The sequence below is a fragment of the Macrotis lagotis genome, chromosome 8 (genome assembly GCF_037893015.1).
Source record: "Macrotis lagotis isolate mMagLag1 chromosome 8, bilby.v1.9.chrom.fasta, whole genome shotgun sequence".
In the NCBI taxonomy this organism is placed as follows: domain Eukaryota; kingdom Metazoa; phylum Chordata; class Mammalia; order Peramelemorphia; family Peramelidae; genus Macrotis; species Macrotis lagotis.
Window position 1 is genome coordinate 15,498,234 of NC_133665.1, and position 27,545 is coordinate 15,525,778.

Below are 27,545 nucleotides of genomic sequence, written 5' to 3' on the forward strand. Positions count from 1 at the left end.
AAATTCACTAAAAATTTGTTATAAAATCTTTGTGGACATTCACTATGGTAAGTTCCTAATAAATTCCTACTCCCATTTACCATAATAGCTTTTCCAAAACTTTTTATCCCTCCTCAAATCTCCTTTGGCTACCTTTCCTCCCATCCTTGAAACCATTTGCCAAATTGTTGCTCTTCCTCCTCCTCCTCCTTTATTTTTTTTGCCTCCTCCAAAACTCAGATCACCCAGATGCCTTCTGACACTATTTCACTTTGTTTCATGTAATTAGATGGCCCTTCTTGTCAAGGCAAAATCTCTTCTTTCACATTTCAATTCATCTTCTCCAGCAGATTACCATTCTTGACCATCTTCATTCTCTCACTTTCTTTAATGTCTCCCTATCTACTGCTTCCCAAACTAACTACAAATATAACCATGTCTGCTCCATCTTCAAAAACCCTCACTTCATCCATCCATCTCCATTAGCTGTCATTCTACATCTCTCTTCCCTTTTGTGGCTGAACTTGAAAGGGTGCCTACAAAAGGTGCCTTCACTTCCTTTCCTCTCACTCTTCTTAATTATCTGCAGTCTGACTTTTTAACTTATTAACCTGAAAATGCCACTTCCAACAAGACTAATTATCTCTTAATTGCCAAATCTAATTGCCTCTTATCTGTTCTTACCCATCTTTACCTCTCTGCTGCCTTTGACCCTTTTTCTCCTTGATACACTAGGTTTTTGCCACACTGTTCTCTCCTTTGCTTATTCTCCCATCAGACCACTCCCTACTTTGCTGAATCTTCATCCAAGATATGCCTGCTAACTATGGGTGTCCAACAGAGCCCTCTTTTCTTTTCTCTATACCATTTCACTTGGTGATCTCGTTCACACTCATAGTTTCAATTATATCTCTGTGAGGATGATTCTGAGATCTCTTTGTCCAGCCCTAACATCTCTGCTGAACTTCAGCCTTGCATCTCCAAATACCTACTGTACATCTTGAACTGAATGTACAGCAGGCATTTTAAACCAATATGTCAAAAATGGAACTTATCCTTTCCCCAAAACTCTCTGATTTCCAAACTTTCCTGTTGCTGTCAATAGTATACTCCTAGTCACTCTCACTTACAATTTAGCTGTCAAGTTCAACTCCTCACTTTTTCCCATTTCTCATATCCAATTTGTTGCTCCATTCTGTTTCTTTTAATTTTTGTAACATCTCTCATTCACATCTCCTCTCCTATGACACTGCTGTCACGATAGCAAAATCCCTCATAATCTAACACCCAGAAAGACACCTCCAGGTTCAAATATAAAATTCTCTGGTGTTCAAAGCCCTTTATAAACTGTTTTCCACTCCCTGCTACTTTCCTAATCTTTTTTATACCATCTCAATGTACCCTGTGATCTTGTGAGAGAAGACTCTGCTATTCTTCAAACAAAATATTTCATTTCCTAATTATGCATTTTCACTGGCATCTCCCAAATCTGGCATTCCTCTCTTAGCATCCCTACCTTCTTTCAAGTTAAAAATCCCACCATTTCAGAAAGCCTTCCCAATTTCTCACTAATTCCCTGTTAATTATTCTCATGCTTTCTTGTCTATATCTTGTTTGTATGGGGTTTTTTATGTGTTGATTCTCCATCATTAAACTAAAGTCCTTGAGAGTAGGACCTGCCATTTATTTTTCTTAATGTTCTTAATGCTTAGCATAGTGCCTGGCAAATAGTAGGCATTTAATAACTGTTTGTTAACTGGCTTCCAATACCAAATACTCCTTCTTGGTCCCCACTAATATATGTATGCATGAATATAATTATGCAGATATATGTGTGTGTGTGTGTGTGTGTGTGTGTGTGTGTGTGTGTGTTGTAAGTATAAAATCTCTCCCTGTTAAAATGTAAGCTCCTTGAGGGGAGGGACAAAGTCACTTTTGTATCTGCATTCCCTAGTGCTTAGCAATTTGTAAACACTTAATGTTTTTTTATTCATTCAAAGCTAGAGAAGGGATTGGAGGTGGGGGAAGATAATATTGTGATTCCTATTTGATACCCAACTGAAAATGTCCAATAGAAAACGGATCATGGGACTCAGAGAGAATAAGGTTAAATACCTAGATACAGGATTTATACTTATAAAGCCAAAAGATTAAGTGCAAAAGGGTCTTAAAAGTATGAAAGTCAAGGGGTGGCTAGGTGGCTTGGTGGATAAAGCACCAGCCCTGGAGTCAGGAGTACCTGGGTTCAAATCTGGTCTCAGACACTTAATAATCACCTAGCTGTGTGGGCCACAAAAAAAAAAAAAAAAGATACGAAAGTCTATATCATGATACCTCTTTTAAAAAAATTCTGAATCAAGTAATTTTTTCAACAAAATTTAGGATTATTATCTTTCTTTAGTGGAATACTGCTAAAATTTATATTTTTATCTTTTATATTTATATTTTTATCTTTTTAAATCTCACAACCCTTATTATTATTTTTCTTTTTCTTTACTAACTTGCCTTGATCATTTATGCAGAATATTTAAAAAATTAATAGTATAATATGTAAGCAAAATTTCCCTCAAAGAAACCATTGTTTCTCAGGGAAAATAATCCCTTGAAAGTTTGGTGGGCATTTTTTTAAAGAATATATAATACTGATAGGTATATACCAAATATTAAAAATGAGAGTATAAGTAATGATCTTAATAGTGCTTTTTAATTTAAAATTTTGTATATTTTAATATTTTATCCCCAATTACATGTAAAATAATTTTTAATATTTTTTAAAAATCTGAGTTCTAGATTCTAATCAGTACATTTGTTTAGTAACAAATATCACTAATTATTATTTTAAAGACTGGTGTAATTAGATTAACAAATATATCCTTTATTACTGTTTATTGTTTAATTTCTTACAGTGTTCCAAAAGTATTGAAATCATACTCAAAGTTCATAGCATTTCATCCTGAATTGATAATTCTATTAGTCTAAAGGTAATGTTACTTAACTCTCCAAGAGAAAAAGAAGATAAAGAAAGGGGATAAGATAAAGAAGTTGATCAAATTTTCATCTCTTTCATAAAAAGGTATGTATTCTGTGGCATCAATTTTCTGTTCCAGGTATTTTAAACATAGGTGTATCTCAAGTACTGGGTGTTTATAAAGAGACATTACAAAGTGTAGTGTCTAATGTAAATTTTTTTCCCAATCACCATTTTTGTGTCAATCCTCCAAACTCTTTTCTTTTGCCTGACTATATGATAAAAAAAGTCAACCATGTATTTGATAAATATAAATATATATACACTTTATCTACTTCTAAACTTTCTCTTTTTCTTTTTAGGTTTTTGCAAGGCAAATGGGGTTAAGTGGCTTGCCCAAGGCCACACAGCTAGGTGATTATTAAGTGTCTGAGACTGGATTTGAACCCAGGTACTCCTGACTCTAAGGCCGGTGTTTTATCCACTATGCCACCTAGCCGCCCTACTTCTAAACCTACTAATGTATATTTATACATTAACACAAGATAGCATGATAGCATGATAGCATGTCAAGCAAACATACAGAAGTTTTTGTCTTCTTTAAATTAACAACAGTAGCAGGGTGGCTAGGTGGCATAGGCCTTGGAGTCAGGAGTACCTGGGTTGAAATCCGGTCTCAGACACTTAATAATCACCTAGCTGTGTGGCCTTGGGCAAGCCACTTAACCCCATTTGCCTTGCAAAAACCTAAAAAAAAAAAATTAACAACAGTAGGGGCGGCTAGGTGGCACAGTGGATAGAGCACCCACCTTGAAGTCAGGAGTACCTGGGTTCAAATCTGACCCCGGACACATAATAATTACTTAGCTGTGTGGCCTTGGGCAAGCCACTTAACTCCATTGCCTTGAAAAATCTAAAAAATAAATTAAATTAATTAACAATAGCACAAACATTTAAAAGCTGTGATCTCTCAGATCTGTTTTCCTCAAAGCATGAAGAAACTGATTTCCTTAATAAAAGAATGTAATAGGAATGGAATGAGTATTGCTATGGAGGTTTTATAAAAAAGAAAAGGAGAGGAAAAAAGTTAAATCCAAGCAAAGAGCAAAATGTAACTCTCATACCATGTGAGGTCAGAGGCTAGTCCCTTTTTAGATAAAAAAGTTGCCTAAAAAATGGAAAACTCACATTATCTCTTCTGCATTTTTGAATTTATAACCTCTTTGCCTGAATGTGCAGGAAAAACTAAAAAAAAAAAAAATGTAAAGGACCAACAATGAATCATTTAGTTAACTGTATTAAGTGGAAAACATGTTTTTTGTTTGTTTTCCCCCTGAATTTGTCATATGGAATGAAAAAAGAAAAGCATTAAATGTTTATCATTTGCCGAGAACTGTGAAGAAAATGGAAAATTGAGACAATCCTTGCTTCAAAAAGTTCACATTTAATTGGGGAGACCACACATACAGTAGAGTTCAGGGGCAAGGCATGGTCCAGGGAACAGGCTACACTGTTGAAAAGGAGAGATTATAGTGGGATTTGAGTGAGTCACTGAGGAAAGAGGAGTTCCATGTTGGTTTGGTAGGCACAGTATGAAATCTGTATATAGAATATATAGTTCAGCATATACTTTACAAAGTGTTTTTGGTATATTATCTCATTGGAGTCTTGAAACTTTGTGAAGGGTAGGTAGCACAGGTATTAGTAACCCCATTTTCCAGATAAGGAGACTGAGGTTAAGAAAGGTGACTTACCCCAAAAATCACTTAGGAAGTGTTGAAGATGGGATCTTAATCCTAATCTTAACTGCAACTCTAATATTTTAATCCACTATACCACAAAATGCCTCAATCACTGTTCTGAATCTGGAAGAAAATTCACCAGTCACCTATTTCAGTCCTTATAAAAACAGGAATGCTTTTTTTTAAACTACCCTAAGAAGTAGTAAGTCAACTTTTACTTAAAATACCTTGAGTGACATGGAAGTCACTACCTGTTTTATCTTGCATAGTTTCTGCAAATACATTATTTTAGTAATTTCCACCTCCTGCTTCTAGAATTGCCTTAGACAGGTCTGCTGTCTAAGGCCTTTGGGGAAAAACTAATCTGTCTTCCAAAAGATAACTTCAAATATTTAAATAAAGCTATCATAACCACTTTAAACCCTTTCTTTTAAAGAATAAGCTTTCCCAGTCCCCCTTAAGTGGCATTCTAAGATCATAGGATTTAAAATGGAAAAAGACCTTAGGGATCATGTAGTTCAACACATTTTGCAAATGAAAAAACTGAGATCATGAGAGGTTGAGAAGACTAGCCCAAAGTTAGACAAGTAATCAAACCCACAAAATCAGAACTCAAACCTAGATTCTCTGAAACTACCACTAGATTACATTTCTCTAGGTCTCTCATGATCCTAGCCAAATTATTCTGGGTGAGTACAAGCATATTTTGTTGTCTTTCTTAAAATGAGGAACTCAGAAATGAACACAATATTCCAGATGTGATTTGGGCTCTATTATCTCTATCACTTCACAATGTGACCCCTTCCTACTCTTAAAGTCTCCTTCTGCTTTCCCCCCACTATATCCAGCAACAAAAAGCCTTCCTTGAACCCAATACTCCATCTCCTGATGTCATTCTTTTCTTTTTTGCTTTTAATTATATTTTATTTTAATATAAAAAAATTTAATCTCTCTCTCCCCCATTATTCCCTTCCTCAAATATAACTCATAATAACTCATTAAAAACATGTATAGTCAAGCAAAACAAATTTCCACAATGGCCATGTCCAAGTTCTTCACTTTTCTATCAGGTCACTTGAAGCCAGTTCAAATATTAGTGGATAGCATGTTTCATTTTCAAGTTTCTGTAATCATTATTGGATTCCTAATTTTTTCAAAATTGTCTTGATCACATTTTTGTCATTGTATAAACTGTTATCTCAGCACCACTCACTTCACTGTGTCAGTTCATGTAATTCTTTCCAGGTTCTCTGAAGTCGTTCCCTTGATCATTCCTTATAGCACAATATCATTATATCATAACTTTTCAGCCATTCCTCAATTTATGAGCAGACTTCAGATTGCATACTTTGCTACTTCAAAAGGGGCTATAAATAATTTTATACATTCTTAGGCTTTTGTTTTGCTCAGTACTAATCCTTCACTTATTTTATCCTTCTCCATTTTCCTTCTTTCCCCTCCCTCTTGTGTATTTTCAGCTTTGAACGTTCAGATAAGTGATGTTCAATTGTTAGCTGCCCTACCCATGCTCTCCTTTTTGTCTATAAAATGACTATTGGCATACCCTAACCATGAGGACTAATTTTCTCTTTCTTTATTTCTTGCCCCTCCCAGTATATTCCTTTTTTACTTCACTTTTCATTCTTCACCTCAGATACTAAAGAGAGAACAGAATCAATTCAGGTCTTCTAATTAGACTTGCTCTATGACCCAAGATGATGAGAGTCCATAAGGTACACATATTATTTCTCTATAGTATGTGGTTTTTTTTATTTAGTCATTTAATTATACATTCATCTTTGCATTTTTATGTTTCTCTTAACTGCTGTTTAAACTTCAGAATATCTATTCAGTTCTGGTCTTTTCAAGAGGAATACTTGGATGTTCTCTAAGTCATAAAAGATTCATTTTTCTATCTCTAGCTTTAAACTTGCTTTTCTGGCTAAGTTATTCTTGAATATAAGTTTATATACTTTGCCTTTTGGAACATCATATGTCAAGCTCTCTGTTCTTTTATAGAGGTGTCTGCTAAATCATGTATGATCCTGACTAGGGTTACTCAAAAGTTGAATTTTCTTTAGGTGCTTATGGTTTGTTTACTTTTTTTACTTTAATCTGGAACCTCTAGATTTTGGTCATCTTGTTACAGAGAGTTTTTTATTTGGAGGTTTTCCCAGGAGATGACTCCACTTGGTCTTCTGATTCTGTTTTTTTCCTTTTTCTTTTTGCAAGGCAATGGGGTTAAGTTACTTACCCAAGGTCACACAGCCAGGTAATTATTAAGTGTCTGAGGTCAAATTTGAACTCAGGTCCTCCTGACTCCAGGGCTGGTGCTCTATCCACTGTGCAACCTAGCCACCCTAATGATCTTCTGATTCTAAGAGATCTATTTCTTGGCATTTACATAGTTTTAAATTTTTCTCTGCAATCTGTTATACAGGTCAATTGCTTTTGCTAAAAGATACTTTACATTTTGTTTTGTTTCTACAGCTTTTGACTTTGCTTTAATAATTCTTATTGTTTAATGAAGTCAATGGCTTCTATTTAGTCTATTCTCATTTTTAGGGAGTTTGTTGAATGGGCAAAGTTTTATATCTCTCCTGTCAATCTGTTAAATTCCTTTACCAATTCTTTTTTTCCATAGTTCTTTTTCCTCCCATTAGTTTAAATCTTGCTTTTAATTCTCACTTTAACTCTTGCTTAACCATTGCAGGAATTCTGGTTTAATTTATTTCTGAACTAACTTTTGGGTTTTTTTTTTTTTGAGGATTTGCAGATTCTTTGGAGTCATTCTCTTCTAGGTTTGTGTTTTAAGCATCTCTGTCATGGTTTGTTGTTGTTTTTGTTTGTTTATTTATTCATCTAATCCATTTCCTGACTTTGGACATGATATAAGGGGCAGATTCTATGCACTTTGATAGAGAAGGTCTGGTTTACTCTTATTGATGGTTTGATTGGGGTATCAAATGTTATGTTGTTCCAGGACCTCAAGGACAGCTCAGACTCAGGACTTTTAACATTTGGTGTTCCCAAAGTGGTCTGATTGTTTCTAATCTGAGTTCTGCAAATTCTTGACCTGGGTTTGTGTATTGCTAGGGCATTTTCTGTGAAATTATTTACCATTCACAATCTCTAACTTCTTGCTTTTTGTCTTCATTAAAATATAAGCCCCTTGAGAGCTGGGATCATATTTCATCTTTTCTTTATATTTTCAGAATTTCTCATGATACTTATGCCTAGCACCTGGCACAAGGGAGATACTGAATAAATGGTTGTTGTAAAATATTCATAGCAGCCCTGTTTGTGGTGGCAAAGAATTGGAAATTAAGTGAATTTCCTTCAAATGGGGAATGGCTTAACGAACTGTGGTATATGTATGTCATGGAACACTATTGTTCTATTAGAAACCAGGAGGGCTAGGAATTCAGGGAAGCCTGGAAGGATTTGCATAAACTGATGCTGAGCAAGATGAACAGAACCAGAAAAACAATATATACCCTAACAGCAACATGGGGGTGATGATCAACCTGAATGGACTTGCTCATTCCATCAGTACAATTATCAGGGACAATTTTGGGGTATCTGTGATGTCAAGAATACCATCTGTATCCAAAGAAAGAATTGTGGAGTTTGAACAAAGACCAAAGACTATTACCTTTAATTCAGGGGGGAAAAAAACCCTTATCTTATTATGTAATTTTGTTATCTCTTATACTTTATTTTTCTTCCTTAAGGATATGATTTCTCTCTTATCACATTTAACTTAGATCAGTGGATACAATGGAAACAATATAAAGATTAACAGACTGCCTTCTGTGGGGGGTGGGCAGAGGGAAGCAAGGTTAGGAGAAAAATTGTAAAACTCAAAATAAATAAAATCTTTCTTTAAAAAAATGGTTGTAAAATAAGTATGAAACCCATCACTGCCCTCAAGGAATTGTAATCAAGTGCTGGGTAGCAAAATAAAACAAAAACACATAAAATACACAGAGAGAGCAATTATGTATTAATTGTGTGATACTAATATTTTCCAGTTCAGTCATGAATCTTCAATTGTCTATTAGAAATTTTCATTCAATACCATACCCTCCACTGAAGATCTCCTCCTGAGTATTATCATGGCATGAAGGTAATCCTGATGAGTAGGTTAACAAGCATTAACAAGTATCTACCATGTGTTAGGAATTGGGTTAGGTACCGAGGGTTCCAAGAATGACAAAAATCAGAAACTCATAGTCTATCTCTACATCTTTTGCACTTTCTCTCCATTTATATAATTACTAGACAAATGAAACAATTTATTTATTTATTACCTTGTCTTAAGTATCTCCCACTTTCATTTCATCTTCCACAAAACTGTTAAAGTAATAGTCATAAAGCTTGAGTTTGATTCCGATACTCTTCAATAAGCCCTCTGCTCTCTAATACCCTTAAGATCGCATTTTCCCCTCCCCACCTTTTATGGGCATCAAACACAACATTTCATTTGTAGTATGCTCTCTACTCTTAGATTCATATCCCACACCTGGAACAAACTCCTTCACCTTTATCTCTTAGAATCTCTAGTTTAACTTAAGTGTTACCTCCTATAGAAGGCCTTTTTTGATCTCTTATTCTCTTCCCCTCAAGCTTACATGTTTTTGTTTTGTGTATATTTTCCATATTCATGTACATGTTATACTTATTGTTTTCTCCAGCATAATGTAAGGTAATTGAATATAGGACCTGGTATAATTTTGACTTTTATTCATAGCACCTAATAATGCCTGACACATAAATGGTGCTAAATATGTGTTAATTTGAAAATATCAGAGATGAAGTTAGAAAAGTAAAAAGTTAAAGAGCAGTGAGAACAACTATTACTTTTTGCAGGAAAATAAAGCAAAGCTTTTAGGTAAAAAAAAAAAAAAGAATTCTTCAGACTTCTCAGAGACCATTACACTAAAGCATCAAGATGCTAAGAATTGTTCAAAAGAGAAAGAAAACATTTTCAAAAAGAAATTATGAGTCAATTTGGTAAGAAATCAAAGCTTTCAATGAATTTAAAAAAAGCTACCAGTCAGGTATAGAGATTTTAAGGCAATGAATAATCTCTTCAAAGAAGTAGAGGCTCTCAGTGAATGATCACATCAGAAAATTAGAAGGAATTCTAGCAGAAAGCAGCAAAAAAGAGAAGCAAAAAGAAAAATTAACTCTCTCCCTATCTGTCTATCTCCCAAGGAACTAGGAATAACGTAGGTAAATGGAAGTGATAGGGATTGGAGTTCCTGTACAAACAGTCCAACATTCAAGATGGGCAAAGTGCTGACATAAAAGAGGAAGAGAATAAAAATCAATATAAAAAAATAGAGGGAAATACAAATCAAAAAACCCTGATCTTAAATGTAAATTAAACTAACCAATAAAACAAATGAAAATACCTGATAAGCAAATACACTTGCTATACTTAAGGAACATTCAGTACAATGCTAGGTAAATAATAGGTACTTAAAAATGTCTATTTACTGAATGACCTAAAAATAAAGACACATGCTCCAAATATTCAAACAAATCTATGATCTTGTCAATTAGATTATGCCCTTCAACTGTGTAGGCCACTACTAATAATACAAAAAATGAAGAAATAAAGAATGAAGTGGTCTGTTAAAAAAAGCCCCACCATAAAAACAAACTATGTCAATATGAATAATCCTAGTATTTAAGGCATTTACCATTGTTTCAATCTAATGACATTAAATTCAGATAGGCAATATACTATCAGGGAAGTCAATTAATTCCACATGAACAGTGTTTATATGACAGTAAATAAACATCAACTGGACATTTATAAAGAACTTCTAAAGAACTTTAGTCATTTAATTTGATTTATAGCTCAAGTAATTGACTGAAATTTTTCACTTATTTATAATGTATTAACAATTCTTTAGCTTATAGTATATGTTTTTTGTTGATTTATAAAATATACTATACACTTAGAGTTTAAAATATCTTATTTCTCATCAAATAGTGGTGATATTGATTTTATAGTGGCGATTTTATTTAGAAAACAAAATAAATGAACTCATGACAAGCTTAGTGGAAAATTTTAGTTATAGCCCTTGGGAGGGGCTGATAAAAAATTTACACATGAACTGATATAGACCTGAAGGTCTATCCAAAAAGATGGCTTTTTGGGTGGAGGATGACAATTCTAAACAAACCAAACTTTTAACAGCTACATGTTTTCAGTCACTAGGGACAATTAGGTAAGAAAGCATTTAAGTTCATATAGTATTTTAGCTGAAGTCTGGTTAAAAAAACATTTTAAACAAAGGACACAAGGTTGTTTCAGATTTTAAAACATGACATCATTTAATTGAGGCAATAAGTAGGTCTCAAGAAAGCCATATGCACCCTATGTAATTTTTATTGAGAAGAGATGAGGTCGACATGCCAGAGTTCAGAAGTTGTTGCATAGTTATTTTGCATGGAAAGAAAATGTTACTAAAATTTTCTCTTTCAAAGCCATTATTTTATAAATCTTATTTTGAACAACTGGTAAGAAATAGAAACATATGGTTTTAATTGAAGAGAAATATGCTCTATGTAAAAAACTGTTCAGAGAAAGGTTACAATTATAAAACAGTATTTTCAAACAAGTAAAAAATATTTTTAAATAAAAAAGTATAACAAAGCCCAAAAATGTATATCCATTGTGGCAAATCACATCTTCAGGTAAATATTGAAAGCAAAGGTTATAACCTTTTTGCAGCTTTAAATGTAAGAACCATTCACTATCAATTTTGGGTTAACTGAATGGCTACTTTATCCTTAGAGAACATACAAAAGTTCTGTGATTTCCTCAAAGAAACCTGGGCTAAAGTGTCACCTTCTCCAAGAAACTTTTCTTGGTTCTCCTTAATCTTAGTGCTTTCCTTATGAGGTTACATATCTTTTACATGTTGTTGCATAGTGGTCATACTGTTGCATAGTAGTCATATTAAACTGAAGTCCTTGAGACCTTCCTTGTATCCCTAGTGCTTAAAGCCACTTCCTGGCACATCATAGTGCTTAACAATGTGCTTGCTGACTGGGGTTTACCTCTATAATATGGTCAGTAGCAAAAAAAAAAAAAAAAAAAAAAAGTATTTTTTACATACTCTTATTAACTGAGAAGCAGTATGATTGAAGGGAATAGAGAGTCATGAAAACCTAAGTTCAAAACCTGCTTCTATCGTGGTAGATGCATGGTCATGGGAAAGTCACTTCATTTCTCAATCCTCCAGGCAACTCTTCAATTTTTTTTAAGTTGCAGAGAATTTTTTTGAGGGCACTGGAAGACATGAGTGTATCTATGGCAATACAGAAATAGTCAGAAGGCAGGGAGAGACTGAAGATTAGGATGGGAATGGGGTTGATGGAATGAGATCACTTATGCATTTTAGAGGATTGTACCTTAACAATGAGAAGGTTCACTTCTTAATGGAGATGGGTGAAGGAAGAGGTAGTAGAGGAAATCATTTGAATGATGTCAAATAAGAAGGGGAGAGAAGAGGAACCTCTTAATGAATGGACTCAATTTTGTCCCTGAAATATGAGACAAGCTTGTTAGCTGAAATTCACTAAGTTCCATTTTGTGATTTTCTCCAGCTTCTTTCAGTAGCACATGAATAGAACCAAAGGCAGCAGGTGGTGGGAATAATCTAAGACTGGGGTATGGCTGGGCAAGGTCTTCAATAGGATATGGGGAAAAGGAATTTGAGAGAAGTCATGTAGAATTATACTAGGATATTAAGAGAGTCAAGATGAGGAAAAGGGAGGAGAGTGTAGTTAGGAGAAAACAGTGGTGGGAGGGATTGGAGGTCATATGAATATATGTTCTTCTGCACTTATGCATTACATAACAGGACAATAGATTTAGAAATGAAAGGGACTGCAAAGATCATCAAGCCCCATTTATATTGTATAGATGAGAAAATAGAAACCCAAAGATGTTTGGTAATTCGTACCAAGTCACAGAGTTAGTAAAGAGTAGACAAGGATTCTCATCAAAGTTCTACCACTAAAAACCCAGAACTCTTTCCAAGTTCTTTCCATGACATTATGTTCCTAAAAAGTTGCCTATTAACAACTTTCTAACTGGAACAATATCCTTTTGACTTAAAAAAAATCTATTTTATGTCCGATCAATCTTCAATTGATATTGTCTCCTCATATTTGGATTTTAAGTTTATCATTTTGCCTAGTTCATAACTCCCATCCTTTGTGTATCCATGTAGGACAAGGTATTTAAATGATCTCGAATCAAAATTTAGATATGCTAGAGGAGTTCATAATGTAAAACATTTCAGAGACCCAACTTTGGAACATTCACAATTATCTTGCATCTCCAGACCTCTGTGTCTATCAAAACTGAGCTGAGTCTTTTTTTTCTCTTGTTAAAGGATCAGACCTGAAATCTTTTTTTTTCCAGGTTTTCTTTTGAAAGGCAATGGGGTTAAATGACTTGCCCAAGGCCACACAGCTAGGTAATTATTAAGTATCTGAGGCCAGATTTGAACTCAGTTACTCCTGACTTCAGGACCAGTGCTCTATCTACTAGCCACCTAGCCACCCCCCAGACCTGAAATCTTAAGCAGAAAAATAATATTTTAACAATTACCTAGTCCTCTTGGTTTTAATCCCTCTTCCATTCTTTTCCAGAGAATAAATGCTAATATTTCATTCTATTTTCTTATCTTTAATTAGAAAGGGAATCTAATAGTGTCTAAAAGTTTGGCTTTGAAGTACAAAGGGCCTTTGTTCCATTGCTACCTCCCATATAGAGTGACTATGAGACCAAAATAAATCCCACTATCTTGGGCAAGTCTTCAAGAATATAAATTGAAGAATCATGACAATCTGTATAGGTAGAGAGTTTCATTGGAAGTTTCTTACACCTAAGAAATCCACAAGCTCAGACAAACAAAAGAAAAGAAAAAGTACCCAAAATTTACTACATTTCCAATGAAATAAATGGAGGGGAAAGAAAGGAATTTTGCAAGAAAGAAGCCTTTTCCTTTCCTTCTTAATGCTTTGTGCCTTCTGCTATATTCATTCTATTCTGTATACAGCTCGTTTGTACACAGTTATTTCCACATGTCTCTTCACCCTGGTTTGATGGCTTGTTGATTTGACTTGAATGAATATAGGCACAAACTACATCAAATTGTTCAACCTCATTTTGCAGTGATGTTAATACCTTATGATTAAATCTGATCTCAAATTTGGGTTCCCCAATATGGCATCCTTTCTTTAGCTCACCCCCGAACTCAGTCCTGGAGTACAGTTTGAATCTATTTTTTTTACCTGATGTGCATGTGTGAGTGTGTATGTGTGTTTTGTGTATGTGTACACACTCAAATGTTCTTACAGGGATCATTCCCTTTTAGAAGTAGCTCCTTCCTTGAAAGGACATCAAGAGTGTGGCTAGGTGGTGCAATGGATTCCAGCCCTGGAGTCAGGAGTACCTGAGTTGAAATCTGGTATCAGACACTTAATAATGACCTAGCTGTGTGGCCTTGGGCAAGCCACTTAAACCCATTGCCTTCCAAAAACCTTAAAAAAAAAAGAAAAGAAAGGACATCAAGTTTAATATACTACCTAATTACTTCAGAAAAGGAAAGAGAAAAAAATTCCTTATTTTGTTTAGCCTAGCTTCTTCAAGTTTAATTTTGTCTTATTCCTTCTGAACTTGAAGTCTTCAACTCTAATCAATGAATGTTTTTCTTCATTTTCAAACAACCAATCAATTAAGGAACATTTATTAATGACCACCTGCTGGCATGGGACTATGACAGGTCTTGGTGCTATCAAGGAATAAACAACAGTCTCTGCTCTAAATAACATATTCTATATGGGATACAACAGATATACATAATACACTAACATCTAGGGAGGAAGAGAAGAATGGTGAACAAGAAGGGTCTCATATAAGAGATGGCATCAAAGTTACATTTTGAAGAAGGCTAGAAATTCTGAAACAATGAGATAAGGGTATGCATTTCAGGTATGAAGGGGACATTCTAGGCAAAGGCAAAGAGACAAAGATGGAGTGCTATACATGGAGGACAACAACAATTTGGCTAGTAAGAGCACGTAAAGGAGAATAATAAGTCTGGACACATAGGACCGAGTCAGATTGTGAAATTCTTTAAAAGTCAAACTGAAAAATTTACATTTGATCCAAGAGGTGCTTCCTCACATTTCACTTTTCCATTGCTAAGTTCTTCTACAAAGATGGCTTTCATCTTCAATTTACTTCTCCTCTAGGAAAGTGGGAGGAGGAAAAAAAATTATGTCTAAATTCATTTGAAATTCTCATTTTTAGCCAGGTTATATAGATGAAGGAATTTCTAGAAAGAAAAGAATTAGTACTTTTCACCTTCAATGTGTCTTTTTCTGTAGCTTTTCTTCCTAATTCTGATAGCTTTCAATCACATCTCAGAAGTCCTTCTACTGACCTAAAGTGTTGGGAATAATACACAGAATCATAAAGATTCAAAGTTGGGAGGGATTTCAATAGTATCTAGTCAAAACAACATCTGAAAAGAATTACCTTCTTATATAACCAATAGGCATTCAAGAAGCCTTTATCAGAAAAACTTGTTGTCAAGGTCACTTAGCTTGCTTTCTTTTTTTCAAATCAGAGGCTTATAGCTGTATTTTCTTCTATTCTCAAACTTAACCAGGAAAGAAGGGGAATATTTTCAGAATATAATTTAAACTCATAGATCATTAATTTTTTTGCATATTACAAGCAGAGACAAACAAGAAGAGATCAATAAATTACTTTAAAAATAATTACAGACTATATAAAATACTTTGGAGATTAAACCTGCTAAGACATAGGCAGGAACATTATGAACAGTTACAAAATAGTTTTCACACAAATAAAGAGTTAAATAACTGAGGAAATTATAATAGTTCACTGAAGAAAAAAATCCTTAAACAATAGAATTCACCCACTGAAAGATGATGTACAAAGTCTCATTGAAGAAAACAATTCCTTAAAAATTGGAATTGGACAAGTGGAAAATAATGACTTAATTGGTCAGAAAGAAACAAGACAAAATTGAAAGATTTAAAAAAAATGAAATAAAATGTGAAATATTTCATGGGAAAAACAACAGACCTGGGAAATGGATACAGGAGAGAAAAATCTAAAAGCTATGATAAAAAGAGATCCTAGACATGACCTTTCAAGAAATTATCAAGGGGAAAAAACTGCTCTGACATCCTACCAGCAGAGGGCAAAATAGAAATTAAAAGAATCTACTGATCATATCCTGAAAGAGATCCCAAAATGAAAACTCCTGGGAATATTACAGCCAAATTCCAGAGCTCCCAAGTCAAGAAGAAAATATTGCAAGCAGTCTGAAAGAAATGATTCAAATACTGTGAAGTTACTGTCAGGCTAACACAAGATCTGGCAATTTCTACATTAAAGGATCCCTTTAGGATTTAGAATATGAGATTCTGGAGGGCAAAAGAGCTATAATTACACCTGAGAATCACATACCCAGAAAAACTTAGTATAATCCTTCAGGGTAAAATTGGATATTTAATGAAATATAGGACTATCAAATATTCCTGATGAAAAGATCAGTGCTAAAAAAAAATCTGACTTTGACTCAAGAGAAGCATAAAAAGGCAAAAAGGAAAGTGAATTCATAAGGGATTCAATAAGGTTAAAATTTTACATATCTATATGGGAAGTATGTCATTATTATTTCAGTTAAAATAATGTACATATATAAATAAAATGTATAGGTGTGGGCTGACAATGACATAATGTTTAAAAATAATAAAATGAAGTGTAAGAAAGAAGCATGCAATGTGAGAGGGAAGAAGGAAAAGGTAGAATTTGGTTAAAATAGCTCATAAAAGAGGAAAGAAAGGGACTTTACAATGGGAAAATGGGGTTAGGGAGGACAATGCTTGAACCTTACTCTCATCAGAACTGACTCAAAGAAGGAATAATCTTACTCTCATCAAAACTGGCTCAAAAAGGAAATACAATATATATCCAGTTGGGACTAGAAATCTCTCTTCCCCAGTAGGGGATAGGAGGGGAGAAGGACAACAGAAGTGGGGAAACCAATAAAAGAGAATGCAATTGGAGGAGGTAGTAGAAACAAAACTTTTTTGAGGAGAGACAGGGTAAAGGAGAGAGAAGGCTAAAAGGGGAAAATATGATGAAGGTAAAGTCAATAATTTCAACTGCAAAAAAATTTTTTATAAAAGTTTCTTTAAAAGGACTCAATAGAGAACTGAATCAATTTTTTAAAACTATAAGTCAATTCTCAGTTGATAAATGATCAGAAGATACGAACAAAGCAATTTTTAGATGAAGAAATCAAAGCTATCACCTAATCACGGAAAAAATACTATAAATCACTACTGATGAGAGAAATGTAAATTAAACTCTTAGGTACCAACACATACCTATCAGATTTGCTAAAACTTAAGGTAAGTCTAGAATCAGGAAAGAAGAAAGGTAAGGTATAGTGATATCACTTGTGGATTCCTAATAAGTTCAAGACTGAAGAAATGATTCTACTTTCTCCTCTCTCATTTAATACAGAAATACTAAAAATAAGACATGTAGCATGAGAAAAACAAGAAAAAAATTAAAATTATTTAAACATAATTAAAGACCTCATTTTATCAGTATTTGCAGGTGATATGGTTTACTTAAAGAAAATCTGGACAACCAATGAATAAATTAAAGATTATCAATAGCTTCATCCAAGCAGCAGTATACAAAATAAGGTTTTAAAAAATTATCAGCCTTTCTAAAAGCCAAGAATAAAATGTTGAAAGAATAATTCCATTTAAAATAATGATATGATAACTAGAAGTTATTCTACCAAAATATTGAAAGTTTATAATAATAAGGAATATTTTTTGAAATAAGAGATTATTTTTTAAAAAAAGGATGACAAAGAGAAAACTTCTTTGTTATAGGAATTCTGGGAAGGGAAAGGTTGTTGTATATTGTTAAGGAAAGTTTCATATACCATATCACCAGTGTGAGATTTGAATTAACAATGCAAAATATTAGGGATAGAAGAGAAAAAAAATCACTTGAAAGGCTTAAGTTAAAGGGAAAGAAATAAAAGTATTCTATGGTGAATAAATCAGTTGCCATAAACTATTTACAAGACAGCAAAGTTTGCTCTTTCTTCTATCCTCTCTTTTGATCCTGTTTTTCTTTCCTTCTACTTTTATAAACTATTTTGTATTTATTTTTATTTAATTAGTATGTGCTTCTATATTTTCATGTTTATCTCCTCTGAGAAAATATAAACACTTTGAGAACAGGCTTTGTTTCATTTTTCTCTTCGCAACCTATCAGAGTTTCTGGTACAAAGTAAATATTAAAAAACTACACTTTAGAATATGACATTCATACTTTAGTAAATTCTGATACTTACTTAAACTTTTATTTCCCAAATACTTTCTCATATACTTAAATTCCTTTTCCTAAAGTTTATAATGCTCCATTAGCTATTCCAGCAGAACATAGGCTGGAAAGGCATATTGATTATGACTTTCATATCAGACCAAGTCTAATTTTCTAATACTGACTTAGGTAACTATGAAGAGGAAAATTACCAGTAGGCTGATCACTGTGTGATCAATTTTTCTTTTCCATGACAAACAATAAAGCCATGAAATAAAAAAATAGCCTTCTATCTTATGAGTCCTCCTTCCACTTACGCAGTGACCATGGCAGAAAGACAGAAAAAAGACTGAGAATACTATGAATCACATAGCTTTTAGATCATCAATAAACTGCTATTCATACAAAAGATCATTCAGAATTTCTTACAAGATAGTGGGTTTTATGTTTTTTAAACACAAAACAGGGAGATGTAGGCTCACTAAAAAGGTATTTGTCACTGTGATGGAGGTCCAGCACAGAGTCCAAGGTCAAGAGAGGAATCCCCTGTGGATAAAAAAGTTTTCCAAATGCTCCCATTGGCAAATGATATTGCAATGATTATATTAAGCAATAGGAAATTTCAGAGATTCCTTAAAGAAATCCTTAAAGGAGTTTGCCTTGTCTATCCCAGGAAAGATCAAGTGAATGAGGAATATCTATTGCATAGTTTTCTTTTTTTTTATTGCATAGTTTTCAACATATATTTGGGTTGACATCATAACAGGGTTCCATCCAATAATATGTATATCTGGGACAGACAATACAGATGAAGAATGAATAAGTTCAGATGAAAAAGAAGTGGGCTGAAATTCCTTTTTTTTTTTTTAGGTTTTTTCAAGGCAAATGGGGCTAAGTGGCTTGCCCAGGGCCACACAGCTAGGTAATTATTAAGTGTCTGAGACCAGATTTGAACCCAGGTACTCCTGACTCCAAGGCCGGTGCTTTATCCACTACACCACCTAGCCACCCCTTGAAATTCTTTCAATAAATAACAAAGCTACTTTAGTGATCCCATACTTCCCTTGAAAGCAAAGGTCCATCTGTTCAATATTAACATTTTACTAATATTGCACCAAATATGTGGAATACCGCTGTTTCCCAAGAATTAAAGATGAAGGGAATCAATGAAAAAAAAACTACAGGAAGGAAATGGAAAGGAAGGTGGTCTAACTATCAAATTTCAAACTGTTATAAAGTACTAATCACCAAAATAATTTGGTATCTAGGTAAGAAATAGAGCAATGGATCAATGGAATAGATTAGATACACAGTATATAGAAGTAAATGACGACAATAAACTAGTGTTTGATAAACAAGCTTATGGGAGAACTCACTATTTGACAAAAAAAAGCTGGGAAAACTGGAAAGCAGATTGTCAGAAGCTAGGTACAGACCAACATCTCACACTTTAATAATAAGATAAGGTCAAAAATGGGAAAACAATTTAGTTATGAAGTGTTATAAACAAATTAGGGAAGCATGAAAAAATTTACTTGACTGATCTATAGATAAGGAAATTGTTTAGGACCCATAAGAAATAGTGAGGATCATGGAAAGGAAAATGGACAATTGTGATTACATTAAATTTTATAAATTTTGTACAAAAAAACCCAATGTAACCACAATTAAAAGGAAAGCAGGAAAACCAGGGTAAATTTTGTAATAAGTAGCCCTGGTAAAGGACTAATTTATAAAAATAAGAGGCATTTCCCAAATGATATTCAAAACATTTGAGCAGAGAGTTTTCAGAAGAAATCAAAGCTATCAATAGACATGTGGGGAAAAAACTCTAAAGCACTGATCATTAGAGCAATACAAATTAAAACAACTCTGAGTAATCACCTCATATCTATCTGAGTGAATAACATGACAGAAAAGGAAAAGGACAAATACTGGAAGAAATGGGGAAAAAAAGGTACGATAATATACTATTGATGGAGATGTAAATCAGGGCAACCATTCTGTAGAATACTTTGGAACTATGACCAAATGGTTATTAAACTTTGTCCCAACATCACTATTAGGTCTATATATCAAAGAGATCAAAGAAAAAGGAAAAAGACATACATAAATATGTAAAACAACTCTCTTTGTGGTAGCAAAGTTAAAAGGCTGCCATACATAATGATGAATAACAATAACTAGAAGCATAAAGGATATTGCCAAGGAATCCTTTGATAGAAATAGAAGGTTAATCATATAGTAAGAGCAAGGAATGATGGGTAGAAAGTTAAGGTGTTCCACTGCTCCTCACAATATTAGGAGAAATAAAGAAATGTACCCAGAATGGACTTGCTATGGGGAACTTATGAGAAAAGACAGTCAAAAATGATATACAGAAAAAGTAGATGCAAAAGGGCTCTAATTTATATCACAAGAACGATCTCTTGAATTGGAAAGATTAGAAATCTATTTGAATTTTTTGTTAAATCTAATTTAATTGGAATTTGATTAAATCTAATTTGAAATGAATGCCTAACAACAACACAGTCCCTAAGAACTTAAACTTTTCAAATGTTCCATTTCTTTTGGAGGTACAGATAGCTTTGAATGGATACAGAGAGAATATAAAGATTTTATGTCAACTCCATAGAACCAAGCATTAATCAAATATTTACTAAGTAACAATGGTGTAAAAATATAGAGTAAAACCAGATAGAAGAGTCTATTAATGTATTGTTAAGTATACGAAGTGCTTTCTTACCCACACAACAAGCATCTCACAGCTTTTCTATTCTCTTTTTCCTTCCTGACCCTTTCTTTCCTTTTCATTTTCTGGATCATCATTTAAGTCCAATACTCTTTTTTTTTTTTTGCAAGGCAAATGGAGTTAAGTGGCTTGCCCAAAGCCACACAGCTAGGTAATTATTAAGTGCCTGAGGTCACATTTGAACTCAGGTCCTCCTGACGCCAGGGCCCTCTATCCACTGCTCCACCTTGCTGCCCCAGTCGAATACTCTTAAGAAATGTATACATACAATTCCAATCATGTTGAAATATGTGACCCACCTCCAGATAGAGATTAAAAAGGCTCAGAGTGCAAAATGAAACATATTTCTTCTCTTTTTCTTGTTTTTTATGGAAATTAGTTTTGTATGATTAAAATATTTGTAATAGCTTTTGTTTTTCTTGTATTCTCATTGGGCAGGGAAAAGGGAGGGAGAAAATTTAAAAAATGAAAAAATACAAAATCTCTTTGTCATAAAAATATATCTACTTTTTAAAGTTAAAAAATGCTCTCTCTCTCTCTCTCTCTCTCTCTCTCTCTCTCTCTCTCTCTCTCTCCTCCAGAGCTTTCTCTTAGGTTATTTTTCTCTTTACATTTTCTTTCCCTGGAACACATTAACCAACATAGTTTAAATTCTCAAAACTCTATATAATGACTCATAAAACTATATATTCATGAGAGAAAACATAACATTCTTGGTGAGGTAAATAACAAACTATACTCTCTTAAAAAAGAATGCATAAGGGGTGGCTAGGTGGCACAGTGGATAGAGCACCAGCCCTGGAGTCAGGAATACCTGAGTTCAAATGTGACCTCAGACACTTAATAATTACCTAGCTGTGTGGCCTTGAGCACGCCACTTAACCCCATTGCCTTGCAAAAACCTAAAAAAAAAATGCATTTCACTCTGCAAACTGCTAGAATATGTTCCAACCGGCATTTCAAAGCAAAACTGTACAAAATATAATTCATAATCATTCCTCCTAAACTCTCTGTTCCTCTCAACTTTAACCCATCTCTTTCTTTTTTTAGGGGGGGGGTTAAAGGCTATGGGGCTAAGTGACTTGCCCAAAGTAATTATTAAGTGTTTAAGATTGGATTTGGGAGCAGCTAGGTGGTGCAGTGGATAAAGCACCGGCCCTGGAGTCAGGAGTACCTGGGTTCAAATCTGGTCTCAGACACTTAATAATTACCTAGCTGTGTAGCCTTGGGCAAGCCACTTAACCCCGTTTGCCTTGCAAAAACCTTAAAAAAAAAAAGACTGGATTGGAACTCAAGTCCTCCTGACTCCAGGGCCGGTGCTCTATTCAATACACCACCTAGGTGCTCAGTTAACCCATTTCTCTTAAAGATTAGCCTTCTAGACATCCAGGTACAAAAATTCTAGTTATCTTTGACTTCTTATTCTTCCTCAACCTGACCAATATATTCAATCAGTTGCCAAATGTTGATTCTATTTCCACAATTCATCTCCCATCTGGTCCTCTTCTCTTGTTTACAAGCCTATTATCCTCATTCAAGCCTTCATCATCTCTTTCCAGACTCTTTCAATAGTCTGCTAATTGGTTTCTCCACTTCTAGTCTCTTCTCTCTAAGTTCTATCCTCTACCAGCTGCCAAAATAATCTTCAGAAAACTGCAAAGTAATTTGGTTAATTAGGCTTAGATCAACACTTTATGTTATATAAAGTAAGAGAGGCAGCTTGGTGTAATGAATGAGATACTTTTTTATAAGTCATGAAGGCCTAGGTTCAATTTCCATCTCTGATGTAAAAAGGCTGTGTATCTCTGGGCAAGTCATTTATTCTCTCTCGGTGCTCCAGGTAACTATAAAAGACTATGAAACTGCAGAGAAAGTGCTGATCTGTATTGGTAGAGGGAGTTTCCTCTCACTATACTAATGAAATTATAGGTCCACTTTCTGTCTCCATATTTCAATAAACTCCATATTTTATTAAACTAAAATAAACTAGTTACCTAAATAATAATGACCTAAATAATAAAGATTTTACCATGGTAAAACTAGAAAAGAAGCATCAAGTACTAACTATCATGTAAACTATAGCTAGTGAAAGGGATAGGAGCAATCATAAAAGTTTTGGTTTTTTCCCAGGTGCATAATTTCATCTACTATAGGGTACTTACAGCATGAAACTTCTACTAAATCAGAGGGGCATCCTCTCTTTAATTTATAGCAGGACTGTCCAAAATGAATGCAGCCCAGTAAATGAAGCCAAGCTACTGCAGAGCTCTTACTAAAATGGCAAATCAAAATATACTGTCACTGTTTCAATAAAAATTTTTAAAAGTAAGGTTGGACAGTTCTGATTTATAGTATTAGAAATTCCTCCAGAACTGTGCCCAAAGAGCAATAAAAACATCATATCCTTTGACCCAGCAATACCATACTAGGCCTATATCCAAAAGAAATCATAAGAAATGGAAAAATTCTATATATTCAAAAATATTTGTAGCAGTTCTTTATGCAGTAGCAAAGAAATGGCAATTAAAGGGATGCCCACCAATTGGGGAATGGCTGATTAAGTTATGGTATATGAATGCTGTGGAGTACCACTGTTCCATAAGAAACCCTAAGAGGTTGGATTTCAGAAAGGCATAGAAAGTATTACACAAACTGATGCTGAGAACCAAGAGAACATTTTACACATTGGAAGCTGATCAACTGTGATAAATACAGCTCCTTTCCACAATTCTGAAGATCTAGGATAACCCTGGGAGGTCTTTTATGGACAATGCCATCCACATCCAGAGGGCAAAAAAAAAAAACATCATCAAAGACCATGGGATTTGAATGTATACTATGTTCACTTTCCTAAAACTTGTTTTCCCTTCCTATATCCTTTTTTTTTCAGATTTTTGCAAGGCAAACGGGGTTAAGTGGCTTGCCCAAGGCCACACAGCTAGGTAATTATTAAGTGTCTGAGACCAGATTTGAACCCAGGCACTCCTGACTCCAGGACCGGTGCTTTATCCACTGCACCACCTAGCCGCCCTCCTTCCTATATCAATCATGGGTTTCTTTCTCTTCCCTGAGTTCTAATTCAAAATGTGTTGAACACAAATGTATGCATACAACTTTTACCAGACTGTTCACCACCAGGAGGAAGGGGGAGGGAAGGGAGGATAGTAGAGAAAAGTAACTTATAAATTTGCAATTTATGATGAATGATGAAAAACAATCATACTATATATTTGGAAAAATAAAATAAAATATCAATTAAAAAGGAAAAGAAAAGAAAAAATTCCCTAGGGGTTCTGAGAGGTTAAATGATTTGACCAGAATCACAGGACTGGAGAGGACTTGAAACCAAGTTGCTCTGCATTACTCTTAAAGCCAGATCTTTATCCTTTTGCCACAGTGCTTCTCACAAAAGATAAAACAAGTCATTTCCAATCACAAGAAATTGAAAAACTTTTTAATAAACAAAATTAATACAATTAATTTGAGCAATTAATGCTCGAAGTAAATGAACAAAGAGATAATTAAAAAAAAGAAATAACTGCTAACATTTCTCTGAAATATATTACGAATCACCAATAGAAATGAGAATCAAAACAGTTCTGTATTTTTACCATATTCAAAAATAGATAAGGATGATGAAATAAACAGTCAATATTGGGGAGATTGTGGAAAGACGCAACAAACTTATGGTAGAACTGAAATACAGTCAAATCACTCATGAAAGCAATTTGGAATTGTGCTAAGAGAGTGATTAAAGTGTTCAGTTTGTTTGAACTAGAGATTCTAAGACAGAAAGGATCCAAATACTTCAAAATATTCTTAACACATTTTGTAGTTAAGAAACCTAGAAACTAAGTAGATGTCCATTAACTGGGAAAGAGGTAAACAAATTATGGTTCATGTTATACAATAGTTGATTACTACACTACAAGAAATAAATATGGATTTTTAAAAAAGCATGAGAAAACATGAATTCATAGGCAGTGATTGACGTAAGCAGAAGTACAAAAACCAGAGAGAATGAAAAACAAAAACAATCAAATTTGGTACCAAAGAAGAGATGCGAAAATGCACATATTATGAGTATGGAATATGTATACATATAAATATACATATAAGCACATAAATATATGTAAATATATACACACAACAAGATCTCTTTCATTAATGTAAAAAATCATAGAGATAACTTTGTTTCTGACAAACTCCTGATGACAAATATCAATAGGCATAAATGAAAAAGGTAAACTTGCCAAAAGCATTCACCATTGTCATGGGAATGATCCTATACAGAATCTAACTGGAGAAAAGATTCCCTAAAAATAATGCACTATCCCAGGTGCTCACAGGAAATGAATTACATTGAAGCAAAGCTATCAACACATGTACATTAATGCATAAATGCAAAACAATTTCATAAGAGAGCAATAATTGAGTGTGAGGAGAGAATGAGTAAAGTTTTCATGCACCAAATGCCCTTTGAGCTGATCCTAACATTATTTACCTATATACATATTCAATCTACTCAGAAGAACATAAGCTCCTTGTTGGCAGGGACTATTTTTGATATTTGTCTTTATATCCCCAGTAGTAAGTACCTATCCCTTTACACAAAACTAATATGCTAATGCTATTTATAAATACGTGTGTGTCTGTGTCTGTGTGAGAGAGACAGACAGGCAGAGATCATATAAATGAACATTCGCTCCAATATGGAATGGACAAGTCAAAACAGGTTCCTAGACCTTCCTTATCTGTCCCACAATGGGAATGGATTAGATTATCTCTAATGAGGTATACAGCTCCAAAGCCTATTAATAATTAATACTGAAAGAACCTAAATTTAAGAATATCTTGAAGTATGAAGCCAAGTCCACTTTTCTAAATTCATAAAATAAAGAAAAAAGTTTTTATTTCAAAAATTATTAATGCCTGATTATAATTATTTCCATTTAAATTGCATTTGTTCATATAAAGACTATCAGATTGCCTTCTATGGGAGGTGGGGAGGGAAGCAAGATTGGGTGAAAAATTGTAAAATTTAAAAAAACAATAAAAAAATAAAGTGCATTTGCTCAACATTCTGACACAAATAGGCTCTCTGAAAACGAAGTATACATCTAGTGGGCTTGTTCCATTATTCGCAGTGTCACGTATGTGGTGTACTTTGGCTAGAGGAACTTCTGTGTCTTTAACTATAGTTGCTGCAACTTCTGATTTACTTCTTGGACACACAAGTTTCTAGTTCACCTCTGAATCTATTCTCAATGAATGTTTGAATTACAAAGTTTTAAATGTGTTGTCGAGCTACTGATAAGGATCAAACATAGAATATTGTAGAAAAGATGCTTAGAGCGTGTTTGCTGTTTTCACTGACATCTTGTCATTTTGTCAAAAATATCTCCTCTATGGGGCAGCTAGGTGGCGTAGTGGATAAAGCACGGACCTTGGAGTCAGGAGTACCTGGGTTCAAATCTGGTCTCAGACACTTAATAATTACTTAGCTGTGTGGCCTTGGGCAAGCCACTTAACCCCATTTGCCTTGCAAAAACCTAAAAATAAAAATAAATATCTCCTCTAACTATTCTTGTAACATAGGATAGTGGTTAGCTTTGTTTTGGGTTGTTTTTTGCAGGACCTTTAACATCTGGAAAGAAGATTGCTCATTATGTTTACAGCCCTTGGACCTCTTACACTGGTATGAAGTCTTGGTTACTGGCACCCTCTCTAGATTTCAAAACTATTTTTAATGTGGGGGACTGTAAGTCTTTGTTGCTACTTAGAAATTCTCTAAGGTTATTATGAACAGTTCAAGCTCTGCTATACATATCCAGGAAAAATCAAGGAAAGGATGAAAAATAACTGCTATGGATTACATTCTTACTTTCATTGAAAAATGGTTTCATGCACTTCCTCATAGCATCTGCAAGAATGCTGTTACTATTGCTTACATCACTGTCTTTTCCCAAGGAATCCTCTGAACAAGTATTTGCGTTCAGGGTCCACTGCCAACCAAAACTATAGCCCAAATATTTCTGACTTGTTTGACAAATACTGAATAAATGTATCACATGCTTTACAAGACCACAATATATATAAATCCACCAATATATATCAGAAATAAGTGCCTAACAATCTACCAGGTAAAAAAAGATTCCACAGTGGAGGATGCTAGACAAAACCTCTTCTGAAAGAGATAGTTTTTAATTATTTTTAGTTTTCAGCTCAGAATGAAGTTACCTTGTTACACCTAGGAATAAATCACATGGAATAATTTTCTTGAACAAAGGACACTCATAGGAACTATTCCATATACTTTTTATGGGTAGATTTTGTATATTAATAATACTATAAGTCACATATAATAAGACCACTGAACTTTTTTTGATTCAATTATCTTATCACCCCTCTTAGCACTGCCTATTACTCACTGTTCCTTTTTGAAGGATTCTAAGTACTGCCTAAAATAAAATTCAAAAAGAAGAAATAGGATATTTCTTCCTGACAAAGACTGTAGAACATGCAGGAGGGCCAGATCTAAGTGTAATAGTATTTAACTGTTATAAATGTCCTCACATTCTTGAGAAGTAGCAGCCCACTGGCAAGAAATGAACTTGGGTTTGATGAGAACTGTATTGCTCATTATGTTTTAGATTGTTCATTGTAGAAGGAACTCAC

General features: G+C 34.0%; 1 protein-coding gene and 1 long non-coding RNA gene across 15 annotated transcripts in view; both read right to left on the bottom strand.

Annotated features, from left to right (window-relative positions):
- The window catches only part of MRTFB (myocardin related transcription factor B), a 328,483-nt gene that overhangs the window by 96,813 nt on the left and 204,125 nt on the right, over positions 1-27,545 (bottom strand). The window lies entirely within an intron of this gene.
- On the bottom strand, positions 1,806-27,539 carry LOC141495277 (uncharacterized). Its single transcript, XR_012470719.1, has 2 exons — positions 22,205-27,539; positions 1,806-21,995 (listed from the first exon to the last, which is right to left on the bottom strand). It is a non-coding gene; the product is annotated as an uncharacterized LOC141495277 (long non-coding RNA).